Source organism: Carassius auratus, unplaced genomic scaffold, assembly GCF_003368295.1.
Source record: "Carassius auratus strain Wakin unplaced genomic scaffold, ASM336829v1 scaf_tig00014308, whole genome shotgun sequence".
NCBI classification, from domain to species: domain Eukaryota; kingdom Metazoa; phylum Chordata; class Actinopteri; order Cypriniformes; family Cyprinidae; genus Carassius; species Carassius auratus.
In genome coordinates, this window is record NW_020524488.1 from 877,854 (window position 1) to 891,322 (window position 13,469).

The following is a 13,469-nucleotide window of genomic DNA, read 5'->3' on the forward strand; positions in this document are numbered from 1 at the left end:
TTCTATAATTGAATCAGATTATGAATCTCGTTGACCGTCTGAAACAAGTTATTAAATATCATTTCCATGGTCGTTTAATCTTAATCAGCTGTACGGTTTCGTAAAGATCATATCCATTCCAGCGCAACGTCTTCATTTGATGATCTACTTGCAGCGGCTGAGCAATGCTGGTGTCAAACCGCAAGCGTCTTCTTTTGTTTCAAAAACTGACTATATTTATTGCATTTACACAAACGAATAGAGGTTAAAGACAGCTATATGAAAATATGTAAATACATACTGAACATGCAACGCTTCCCACGTCGCCCTGCCTAGTAATTACACGGACGTTTACAGCATTTTGTAAAACATGGCTGTGCGCTGTTCGCCACTGTACAACCCGTAATGATGCAACCCTCACCGCAATACTCCGACTATACACACCAAATCGCATAGGCTATCCACCAAAAATAAAGGAAAGAGCACTCACGGTGTGTCATAGGTCCGTCCTTTGCTGACATGTCTTCAGTGAAGGACCAGGCACCCAAGAAGTGCTGGGTAATTGTATGAAGCGGGTGCCTGCTGCTCTTCGCTGCTGTTGTTGGTTCAGATGCTCTCAGTGAGGGATCAGAGAGAGTTTGAGCGCCACTGCCGAGGATTCAATATAACATCACCGACACAGCACTACATAACACTCATGTCCTGTTCAGATGGGCTTTATTTCCTGGTTGTTTCGGTCCTAGAGACTCCTTTGCTCTTTGGACAAAATGCAAACAAAATGTATTTATACACAAATTAACGATCAATATATTAAGTGATTTTATATTCAGTAAAAACCTACAGTGTATGCATAAACATGTAGTGCAATACATAATCATAAGTACACACACACTTATGTTTGTTATATATTACACATATTTTCATATATGAAATGTTTATGCAATAAAGTGAGATTAAAATGTATGAATATGTTTACATCTTTATATAAACATGCATTAACTCATGAAAGATAAATCAATTAATATAATATTTCAATACAGCTATACATGTAAAAAAGTAGTACAGTTTTTATTTTCATTGCAATACATTTTTTTATATAGCTATATATGGACTATGTATATTGTGCAGAATATTGAAATCTATAAGCACTATATAACTGTATTATTTAGCATTATATTTTTCAGCATACTGCTATATGTTTTTGTTTCTTAAGGGTAAAACTAATAATCATTATTATAGAATATAGTCCTGTTATTTTCCCTTTTAAAATATTATCATTATCAAATAAAACCTAGTTATATTCACAAAGCTGGAACCTTTTTACACAAAGAAAAGCATTATTAAAGAAATGGTTTAGTACGGGATCAGCTTGATTCCTACAAGTACACTGTTGAAAAATGTAGTAAAGAAAAAAGAAAAGAAAACAAAAGAAAAAGTAATATCACACATATATGAGCTTTGCTGATTGATTGTGCCACATATTCAGTATAACAACATGCATATATGTGATGTTGCTTCTCTGCTGGTGAGTGATATGAAGACATTTTCATCTTTTAAAATCTGATGTCTCTTCAGCAAAGTATGTACTGCATTCTCAGGCAAAGGGTACAAAAGGTACAAAGCCATCACTGGGGTGTTACCATAATGTACAAAAGCTAAAAGGTACATCTGTGTACCTTATTTACCCACAAATGGAACAAAGTAGTTTAATAGTACATATATTAGTATCTAAAGTGTACTTTTAAAGGTTACCACCCCAGGGGCAGTTTTGTATTCTTGCCTTCATGAACACTTCTCACATTCTACTTATTTGACACACTTCTTTTTGTTTCAACAGTCATTGTTTTAACATTAAAAAAGAAGTGTGTGTGTGTGTGTGTGTGTGTGTGTGTGTGTGTGTGTGTGTGTGTGTGTGTGTGTGACATATCAGGACACAACTCTGTATAATGACATGGGTATGACACAGGTATTACAAGGAGAGGTGGACTTATGAGGACATAACCCACGTCCCCATTTTTCAAAACATTTAGAAATCATACAGAATGAGTTTTATTTATTTATTTATTTATTTATTTATTTATTATTATTATTTTGAGAAAGTAGGGTGTAGGGCCACAGAATGCAGTTTGTACAATATAAAAACCATTACGCCTATATGGGGTGTCCCCACCTTTCACAAAAACAAACGTGTGTGTGTGTGTGTGTGTGTGTGTGTGTGTGTGTCCAAACAGAAACACCACAAACTTAATGCTCTAAAATAATAGATTAAGTCCGCTTTTAACGGCGGTGAAAGGTTGAAAATTACAAAGCTGGTCTCAAGGTGGCGCAGTTTCTCACGATCGTGGAGCTGTATATATGAACATATGGGAATCGTTATTCGTAATGATTTAATCATGGAAAGAGTCGCTACAAATTGATTATCTAGGTCTCCATTGTGAGAAATCATCTAATGAGAGGCACTGCACATATTTATACTGAATGCATATGGAATATGCTGTCTAATCTCAGTTTATTATTTTTTAAAGATGCACATTAAAAGAAATAGACATCTAAGCACACAAACCCATAAAATAAGCACATCTCTTATTTATTCAGCTGACTGTTGGCTGGAAGGAGAGACTGAAATATGCATGACTGAATTGTCTCTTATCGAGATCTTCCTTGTTATGCAAGAATGGATTTGGCATGTAAGCCTTATAGAACATAATGTCCTCAACCACAAATATACCATTAAAAAACAGGGAGATAATGCACATCATGGACTTGTCCTCATGTCCTGAAAAAGATCAGTGGGGTAAAATAAAGTTCAAACGAGGCTATACTGAATTTCACATTTAAAAATATTTTCATTATTTGATATAGGATAACTTTCCCCCGTAGATTTATTTTAAGTTTAACTTAATTTTAACTTCATTTAATGTGAATCAAGTTCATTTCATCAAATTCAAATCACTTAACAAAAGTGTTATTAATTTATTACACCAAGTTGTAACTTTTGCACTTGTTTACCCTAAAGATGAAGGCAGCAACTAAACAAAATTTTTCAATATTACTAGAGATTTTGTAAAGTGAGGTCAAATTAATAGGTAGCCTACATTATTATTAATGCAATACTTGCCATTCTGATATTCATTTGGCTTTAATGATTTTCATAATGATCATCACATTTTTGGATGGAACAGGCCTACTCTGTCATGACGCGCACGTGTTTATGATGACCCTGACTGAATCCTTATATTTATAGGGCCCCGCCCCCACATGCTATTGGACGGATCTGTGTTAGTAATAGGAACCTCGTGCTATGATTGGCTGTTGAGTGTTCTTGGAAGAACAACTGCATCATATAGCCCACATAGCAGTACATGTATTATTAAACACTAAAAAAACGGGATTTCTGCACCTGATAGGCTATATCTCTCGGTTTCGACCCAGTCATCGAAATGAAGCTCGTCAGGTTTATAATGAAGAATGTTGCCTTGGCCAGTGCGCCTCAACACATTGAACACTTCTCGAAATTTTCACCTTCTCCACTTTCTATGAAACAGTTTTTGGATTTTGGTGAGTGCTTTTTCTACTGTGTTATTTGTTCATTTATAAAATCGCATGCATTCCTAGACTGATAAGGAACAGCTTCATTTAAACGCTGTTTATTATCATTGCCCATGAAAGTGGTCGTGTGTGGTTAGATGCAGAACAGACGGTTGTATTAATGCGACTTCATATTATTATTTTGCACCATAGTACGTTTATGATCGCGTGAATGACGATGTAACCGCATTGCGTGTTATTTAAATCTGTTTGATGCAGAAATGATTTGGTACTGCTCTACCAGCTGTGTGTGTCTACAGCATGTCCGATTCGGGAACAAATTGTTCTTTGATTCGGATCTTTTCAGTGACTTTCTTTATGACTCTGACTGAACTATACATCTGAACTATATATTTTCAACCTGAAAACTGAGCTGATATTAAGAGAATTTGGATTAAACCAAGAACTACCAAATTGTTTAAAAGGGTTAACAGCAGAAATGGAGAACATAAAACGTTGTATTTGATCTTTTTACAGCACGTCAAAAACGAATTACTTTATGGCTCAATCCGTTTTCTAAAATGGTTCTTTAAATGAACTGTTCGAAAGAACCGATTCGAAAGAATTGACTCGGAATTCCCAACATACTGTTCATAGGTGCAATGTTGCATCATTTTACCTCTGTTGGTATGTTTGCAATCACTGCGATGTTTATGCACAATAATTGCATTATTCATAAGCAATGTGCTTACACTTTAGTCCAAGTCGCGTACAAATATACTAATTAATATTTAGAACACATGTGTTTACCATGGTGCCTTATTTATTTCTTACATTACCTTTGTCCAGGTTCTACCAACGCATGTGAGAAAACGTCTTTTGTTTCCTGAGACAAGAGCTGCCCGTGCGTCTGTCCAACATCATGAAAGAAATCAACTTGCTTCCTAAAAGATTACTTTCCACTCCTTCTGTACAAATGGTTCAAAGCTGGTGAGTTATACAACATTTTACTGCATTTATAATCTGATTTACTTTAACCAGATTTGTTAAAAAAATGACATATTGTTCATAAGGCAATTAGATGGCCAGAAACGTGGTGTTTATGTTTAATATGACAAGTAAACTCCACGGTCTACTTGAGACTTCGCCAAACTCTGAATTTGGTGAGCGTCAGGGTGGGAGCTACACTTCTTCTTCAAGGAGGGATTCTGCTGTGAAATTTGTGCTACTTTCACTACCTCGTGCTTGTTGATGCTTTTTAGGAAGAGAGGAAGCTTGGAAACTCAGACATAGCCAAAAAAAAAAGTCTTCAATTAATATGCGTGCTATGAGACTTTTTATATTAGGTTAATGTTCTTGTAGATGCTTCTGTGAAATGGGGTAATATGTTTACCATTTATCTTTTCCAAAATCTCAGATTTGCAATTTGTATATATTTATGCATGGGACTCTGGACCACAAAACCAAATTGGTTTTGAAATTGAGATTTAGACACCATCTGAAAGATGAATAAATAAGCTTTCCATTGATGTATGGTCTATTATGATAGGACAAGATACAGCTATTTGAAAATTTGGAATCTGAAGATGCAAAAAAAGAAAAAAATCAAATTAAGAAATAACCAAGAAAATCACTTTTAAAGTTGTCCAAATGAAGTTCTAGGCAATGCATATTAGTAATCAAAAATTAAGTTTTTATATATATATGGTAGGAAATTTACAAAATATCTTCATGGAACATGATCTTTACTCAATATCCTAATGATTTTTGGCATAAAAGAAAAATCAATCATTTTGACCCATACAATCTTTTTTTAATTATTGCTGAAAATATCCCAACAACTTAAAGAATGGTTTTGTGGTCCAGAGTCACACATTTAGTTCACATCAGAGCGTATTTTAAAGTGTGAGGGACATTTGCAGGAATTTATATGACGTTGCTGTGTCAAGAAGAGTTAATGTTCTGAAAACACTGGATAAACATATTTCTCCCTGAATACAGTGCTCATATAGAGTTTAATTTGTTTTAATATTATTACATTTCTTCACGCAAATTCAATCCCACTTTTGTTTTGTCTGCTAAGGTATGTACAGAGTTTGATGGAGATCTTGGAATACTTGGAGAAAAGTCCAGATGACCAAAGTATATTAGAAGAGTAAGTAGAAATGAAATGGGTCAGAGAAAAAAAAAACACACATTTTACGATTGACCTCAACATCAAATGAAAAACAAGATATTATATATATATATATATATATATATATATATATATATATATATATATATATATATATATATATATATATATATATATATATATACATATATATATATATATATATATATATAAATAAACATTTCACATTTATTTTCATGGCAATTGTTTCTTAGTTAAAAATACTTTTTATTCATTTCCTTTTGATTTTGGGGTCAAATATGACCCAGTTCTTCATTGTTTATTGCACATTTTAACACTCTTGAATATGCACACAGGTTTGTGAATGCTCTGGTAAACATCCGAAACAGGCACAATGATGTTTTACCCACCATGGCCCAGGGTGTGATTGAATATAAAGAAGTATTTGGTCAAGATCCAGTCACTAATCAGAATATTCAGTATTTCCTGGACCGTTTCTACTTGAGTCGGATATCAATCAGAATGCTCATCAACCAGCACAGTAGGCATCATTTTCAGACCAAATAATAATTCCCGTTTCTGAAGTTGCTTGTATTTATGTTGTTTTACTTGATTTTTCAGCTCTTGTATTTGATGGTGCCACAAATCCAGTTCACCCCAATACCATTGGCAGCATAGACCCTCATTGTCAGGTGGCAGAAGTTGTTAAAGGTATAGTATGCAAAATATATCTACTTTCAATCTGATAATACCACAGACATGTAGAGTGGGAGTGTGTTGCAGATGTGCTTCTCAAATAAACATGCACTCTTTCATGTTTCTAAAAATATTGCCATTATTTTTTTTCATGTAGACGCATATGAAAGTGCCAAGATGCGGTGTGATCAGTACTACCTCAGCTCACCTGACCTGGTGCTTCAAGAACTTAACAGTAAGAACAGGAATATCTAGCGTAGATAGTCACAAGATATAGGCTGAGTAAGACACCTGATACTAAATTTATTCCATCTGTTGGTTCACTTTGAGCAGTGATAATATGTTTTAGCAGCTATAGATAATATTTACACTGTGACTTTGTTCTTCTATTTACAGCTAATAACAGGAACCAGCCTATTAACATAGTGTACGTGCCTTCCCATCTGTACCATATGCTATTTGAACTGTTCAAGGTGAGCTGTAGCCCATCTCATATTTCAGTCCTGAAACAATGCTGTTTATTTAAGGCAAGTTGGATGTTGTCATGACTATATGCTTCTTTCCCCAGAATGCAATGAGGGCGACCATTGAGAACCATAATGAAGGCTGTAATCTTCCACCCATTCAAGTTATGGTGGCTATAGGAGGAGAGGACCTCACTATAAAGGTGATTTTAATTTGAAAGACTTGAATGATTTGTTCACAGAAGCATTATTACAGGATGTTGTGCTAAAATAAAAATTTAGACATTTTAATGACAATTCAGAAAATGTTCCAGTGAATTTTCATTCTTGTGTTTTTAATTCTGATATTCTTGGTTTAATTTCAAATTATTTTAAATGATTGATTATTATTCTTGTTTCCATTCAAGTATGCGACTGATTTTTTTATTTAAACTAGCATAAATTAATGTATGCTTACATACTAATGATGTAGAAGTAAAAATTAATAATAATAATAAAAAAAAAATATATATATATATAAATATATATATATATATATATATATATATATATATATATATATATATATATATATATATATATATATATATATATATATATATATATTTAGATTACAATAATGAGATTTTCATTTTGTTGCAGTGATGGAATGAGTTTAATTGCAATAAAATATCCTTAACATAAGCTTAATTATTTATTAAATTATGAAACTATACTAAAATATTATTATGTACATATTGTGGTGAGATGTATCCATGCATATGTATTGCTCTTAAATTATTTAATAAATAAAATATTTATATTGTAATAATTTAAATCTAATTTTTTTTACCTTATGGTTGTTCATGTGATTCTAGTCTGATGTTACTAGAGCCATCAGTCATTTCCCCATCAGTGAAACACATGCTGTTGCATAACATAGTACATGAAAGCAGACTGACCTTGTTGTTTGGTCACCTTGACTATGCTGATTTGAGTCCTGCACATGCTAACCAGACATGATCAGGGTCAGGGTCACGGCTAGTGCCTGTCTGTCTGTCTGGCATCTCGCCCCATCACTGTTAACTAATTTTTTTTCTGTTTGTGCTAATTCACTCACTCATTTTTTTTCTCTTTTTTTTTTTGTTCTAACAATGTCATCTATCCCTTTGTAGATGAGTGACCGAGGTGGTGGAGTACCTTTCAGGAAGATGGAGAATCTCTTCAGTTACATGTACTCCACGGCACCAAAACCCCAGATGGATGATAAGCATAGGGCTCCCCTGGTGAGACTTCACTGTATTACACGTTAAATACAAATAGGATTGCAAGGTACATCGTTTTAAAGTGTCCACTTTAAATGATTATTATATTTAACTAAAACTAAAATCATAACTTTTTTGTTACTTGAAATAAAATACCGGTAAGCATTAACTGAAATAATTATTATATCCTTAAGTGTGAGGGACATTTGCAGGAATTTATATGACGTTGCTGTGTATTTCAGCAACTAGCTCGTATTTCAGCTAGTTTACAAAAAGGCACAATTTATCCTTTTCACTTTGTTTATCTTGATGCACTAAAATAACGCACTAAAACTGGCTTATTAAATACAAACACTATATATATATATATATATATATATATATATATATATATATATATATATATATATATGTGTGTGTGTGTGTGTGTGTGTGTGTACAGTATATAACTAATAAAAATTACAAAAACACAGTAAAACTACTGAAACTTTAACTAAAAGTAAAATAACAACTGAAGATGTATAAATAAAAAACTAAATATTAATAATAGGAATATCTCAATGGTACTTGTAACACTGCCTTTTTTTATAAATTTGGCCACATTTTGTCTACAGGCTGGGTTTGGTTATGGGTTGCCCATTTCTCGACTCTATGCCAAGTACTTCCAGGGTGATCTTCAGCTATACTCTATGGAGGGCCATGGCACTGATGCAGTCATTCACCTGAAGGTACATTTTAACTAGTGTTAATTTCGTCACCTATTTTTTATTTAGTCTTAGTCTTAGTCCTTGTTAGTTTTAGTCATATTTAGTCATTCACATATCTTTTTTTGTTAGTCAAGTTTTAGTTGACTAAAAGTCTCGTCATTTTAGTCTATCTTTACAATAGCATGTGCTGTATAAAGGTCCACAATCATGTAATTAGCCTATTTTTTAAAAAAGTGGAGAACTCCTTTAAACATGGTTCCGCCCTGACTAAGGTTTATTCCTTGAAAGTCTTTGTAACACATTTTTTTTTTTCGGTTTAAAAATGCTGGAAACTTGTTGTAAATGAGATAATACTTTGCATTGTGTTCTTACAGATGAAATCATGTGTTTTTCTCCACAGGCTTTATCCACGGACTCAGTCGAGAGACTCCCAGTGTTTAATAAGACAGCTCGACGGAACTATGAAGTCACGCAGGGGGCAGATGACTGGTGTGTCCCCAGTCGAGAACCTCTGGATCTGGCCGTGTTCAGATTGTCCAAGTGAAAAGGAGCAGCTTCAGGAAGGATACAGGACAGTTCTATGACCGACTGACATGAGTGAACACGGTTGGCCATAGTGTCTAAATGGCCGAGCCCCAGCTCACCACTCACTGTGAAGCCACATAGTCTCTCAGCAATACCTTAGATATCGCATGTGATTAGTTTTCCTCTGAACCATGACTGTTTCATTAGCTTTTGGTTGGTTTGAGAAACTAGGCTCTGTTACAGTGTTACCTGCAAACCTTACTGACTCATACAGTATGAAGTGGGACAAAGTGCCAAGTTAATCTGCACTGAACTGCTCTTCCTTTGGAAGACTGTCAAGTGGAAGTTCCAGTGTGGAGAAGTGAGCCATCTAGACTAGTTGAACCAGCACATAACAACAGGCTTGTGCCAAGAAACTTAAGAATACATGAATTCAGAGATTAAGGGCCAGGAAGGAGTGATAAAAAACAATATGCAACCAATGATGTTAAATGATATCAAACCATTTATGTTAAAGTCTACTAGAATTAATATTAGTAATTCTGAAATCAAGGAACACAACATGACATTGATTGCTGCTGTAGAAGTATTCCTAATCAGAATGGCCAGAAGAGAAAGAGATCATTGGAGGCCATAACTGTGACTTATTAATGTGTGGCCAAATATGTCAATTTGTTCTCTGGCATTTTCCTTATACTACAGTTTAAGGCACTAAAAGGGGATCATAGATGTAAATTTGTTAAGAAGCAGTTAGAATGTACAAGTAATCTCATTGATTTAAACTTGAAACACTTACAACTTATATGCACAGAGCATTTCAAGCACAGTGTTTTGTGCATGTTTATTCTTAAACATGTGGAAATATTTTAGCTACCTCATTGACTGACGTTAGTTTGTGAACTCAACAACCTTTGCTCAGCTGTTGGCCTTTTCAGTTTTGTGGGCCTTTGGCCACTAGTTCTCTGTGAATATTATACAGCATGAAATCAGAGCTTCTAATTTTACGCCGTCCCATTTGAGAACAGTATTGGATCTGTATTAAACCAACCATTTGCTTTGAACTTGCACCATACAACCTTACATGTAAGGACCATTATTTTGTGTATTTATATTTTGCTTTTTGTCATGTTTCCCTTCAAAAGCTAAACTTTATTTTTGTAAGTTTTTTCATGTTAAGCAAATTATGTGTATAGAATTTAAATAAAAAAAAAATTGAGAAATTTTACACTGCAGTGTAGTCATTTATGAGTTAAAGATTGAATGAGTGAGTGAAGAGACATGTGGCCAAGTATGGTGACCCATACTCAGAATTTCTGATATCTTTTTAACCCATCTAAGTGCAAAATGTACTCTCATTCAGGCAATTCAAGATGTAGATGAGTTTCTTCTTCAGAGCAGATTTGGAGAAATTACATAACTTAATTGCCATTGTATTCTCTGCAGTGAGTGCAGAGTGCCGAGAGTTCAGAACAGCTAAAAACACCAAAATAATCCACTCCAGTCCATCAATTAACGTCTTGTGAATAATAATAATAAAAAAATGCATTTGTAAGAAACAAATCCATTAAGACATTTTTAACTCCAAACTGTTTGCTTCTGGCTTATATCTATAACATTGCTTTCTCCAGTGAAAAAGTCTCATCTGAATCAGAAATATGCACTTCAGAAATTTTGTTGTCATTGTAATGCACAGATTCACTAAAAAGGATCCACTGGTGAGCAAGTGATCTAATGCTAAACTTCTTTAAATCTGTTCTGATAAAGAAACATCATTCTACATGTTAGATTGCCTGAGGATGCATACATTTTCAAGCATGTTTTCAAAGATGATTGACGGGTGTCACTACACATTGATCCTTTGCCCAGTAAGGCTAAGGTTACATTTCATAGTACACAACAAACCACTTGAGGTCAGAGGTTACATGGAAAGTGAGGTCATTGGGCAACAATGAGAGCCATGAATGGAACAACAAGCCTGGAAGAAACATTGAACTTGGCACGTTTGTCATGCAGTAAATGAAGGTCAGATGTACAGTTATAGAACTAAATTGCTTCCTGCTGAATGTGAAAATAACATCAGGATCATTTTGTGCCCACAGAGACTACTTTGTTCTTAATGGATTATACTAAATGTATGCAATAGTTATGACTGTCTAATAGTTTTGACTTTGTTAGAATATTGTTCACACCAAGGCTACAATGATAGTGCCACAGTAGTGATACTGTTAGAATAAATTTCAGAGCTTTTTTTTCTAACTGATGAACAATAAAAACAGCCAATCATAATCCACCACGCTTTAAATACCTTGATATAATGTACTAAAACTGTAATATAATAAACTGAATCATCTGTTGGTGGGGATGCTAATATAGTAATTGTTCTTGGTGTGCACTGGCCTTTACTCACACTCATATCATTCTTTCTTCTGTAAAACACAAAAGAAAATATTTTCAAAAAAGTCTCAGTGTTTTGTCCATACAAAGAAAAGTCTGATGTTGTTTTGGACCCCATTGACTTTCACTGGAAGGACAAAAACATTTGAGACATTGCTCAAATTATTTTCTTTTAAAAGAACGTTGTACTGGTTTGGAGCAACATGAGGTTAAGTAAATACTAATTTTATTAACTTTTCTGATGCATTTTACTGATATTCCCTAGTAATATTTGTGCTTCATAGCTTTAGTTGCCTTATATACCCACAAAGGTGCAGAAGACTGCATAGGTATCTAAGCATTAAAAGAAACACACTCACACAAAAACCTCAAACAGATGGCTTCCCTCCATAGAGTGCCCTGTAACATAGCTGTTAAAGACTGAACCCTCATGTGCTACAATCTTCAGAGACGTGCGAGAACAGCAATGAGTAACCATTTAGGCTACAATTCCAGGAACCTTGATAGGAAAAGTACAACCCTCAAAGCAGGCCGTAAACAACGGAGTGCACATGTGCAGCAGGTGGGGTAATGTATGCAAACATATATAACTGTTTTTTTTTCCAGGCAGCTGTTCTCATTCTGGCATGACATTCCCCAGGGCTGTTTACTGATGTCTCCTGCTTACTGTATGTAAAAAAGGCTGAGGCCTGTGATTTACATCAAAACATGAACATAGTTTTCCTGGGTGGACTATTGAACTGACTGGACTGTACTTATCTAATCACACAATTGATTGCTCATTGCTCTGCTGACAGTGAGAGCTGAAGTTACTGCCAAATGCTTCAGTGCATTACCAAACGATGTGTGCCATAGTTTTTACAGTTAAGGAATGGGCCAGAAAGCACAATGTTCTGGTGACTCTATTCCATTAATATGCCCAGATGAGATAAGAGTGGATTCAGTTTATTTAAAAGAACTCTGAACACTCATAATAAAAGGTACAAAATTATCACTACTGTGGTAACCTTTCTAAAAGTATTAGTATGTACATTTTAGGCACTTATATGCAATTTTAAGTTATAACTAATATCTTTAGTTGTAAAAACGATACACAAATGTCTGTTTTAGCTTTTGTACCTTAGAGAACCGCTTTAGCAACATCTTTATACCTAGACTAGACTAATAAATATTATTCATTATTGGTTTGTGATCATTCAGCAATAAGACAAATTCACCATTATATTTTTAAATAAAGTGGATAGTTAGTATAATTGTAAAACCCAATGTTTTGAGATAAGTTAGAGGTCACCACCTAGTGGTGACTTTTGGTGGTGCAATCACTGATTATTATTTCAAGAGCTTACTGCATCCTTTCCCCAGACACTGGCAGTCATTTGCACCAGTCAAAGCAATCGCATCTTTCACTCACTGTGCATATTTTCCATTAAATTATTTCCTACTCTCTATCATTTATGCTTTGTTGCTACTCTTTAGATCTTCCTCAGTGGGTGTATTTCTCCCAGCTGGTAATTTTGAAAACTTTTTTCGTTGCTTTTACATTTTTTTAAAGTAATCTCATAGAAATCTAAATGCATTTGTGCTAACACATCAGACAGCAAAGCATGCCATATTTAAAGTGTTATTTAATATACTATGTTTAAACAAAATGCACAATGCATGTGTTGCACAATTTTTTTTTTTTTTTTTTTTTTACTTTTTAGGCTTTGTCACTATTCTGCTGATAATGCAAGAATAGTTTTTTTGTTTTTTTTTTGCTTTAACCACTTAACATGTGGTTTCTGAATGATACTTG

The 13,469-nt window shown here is 34.2% G+C and overlaps 1 protein-coding gene and 1 pseudogene across 2 annotated transcripts in view; one reads left to right on the forward strand and one right to left on the reverse strand.

Moving 5' to 3' along the window:
- Positions 1-630, reverse strand: part of LOC113074334 (TANK-binding kinase 1-binding protein 1-like) — a 49,911-nt gene extending 49,281 nt beyond the window's left edge. For both annotated transcript variants that reach the window (XM_026247158.1, XM_026247157.1), the window contains exon 1: positions 470-630. The gene's annotated coding sequence lies outside the window, so the exon portion shown is untranslated. The remainder of the gene's footprint in view (positions 1-469) is intronic.
- A 2,682-nt stretch (positions 631-3,312) lies between these two features.
- Positions 3,313-10,489, forward strand: LOC113074335 (pyruvate dehydrogenase (acetyl-transferring) kinase isozyme 2, mitochondrial-like; annotated as a pseudogene).
- The last annotated feature ends 2,980 nt before the right edge of the window (positions 10,490-13,469 follow it).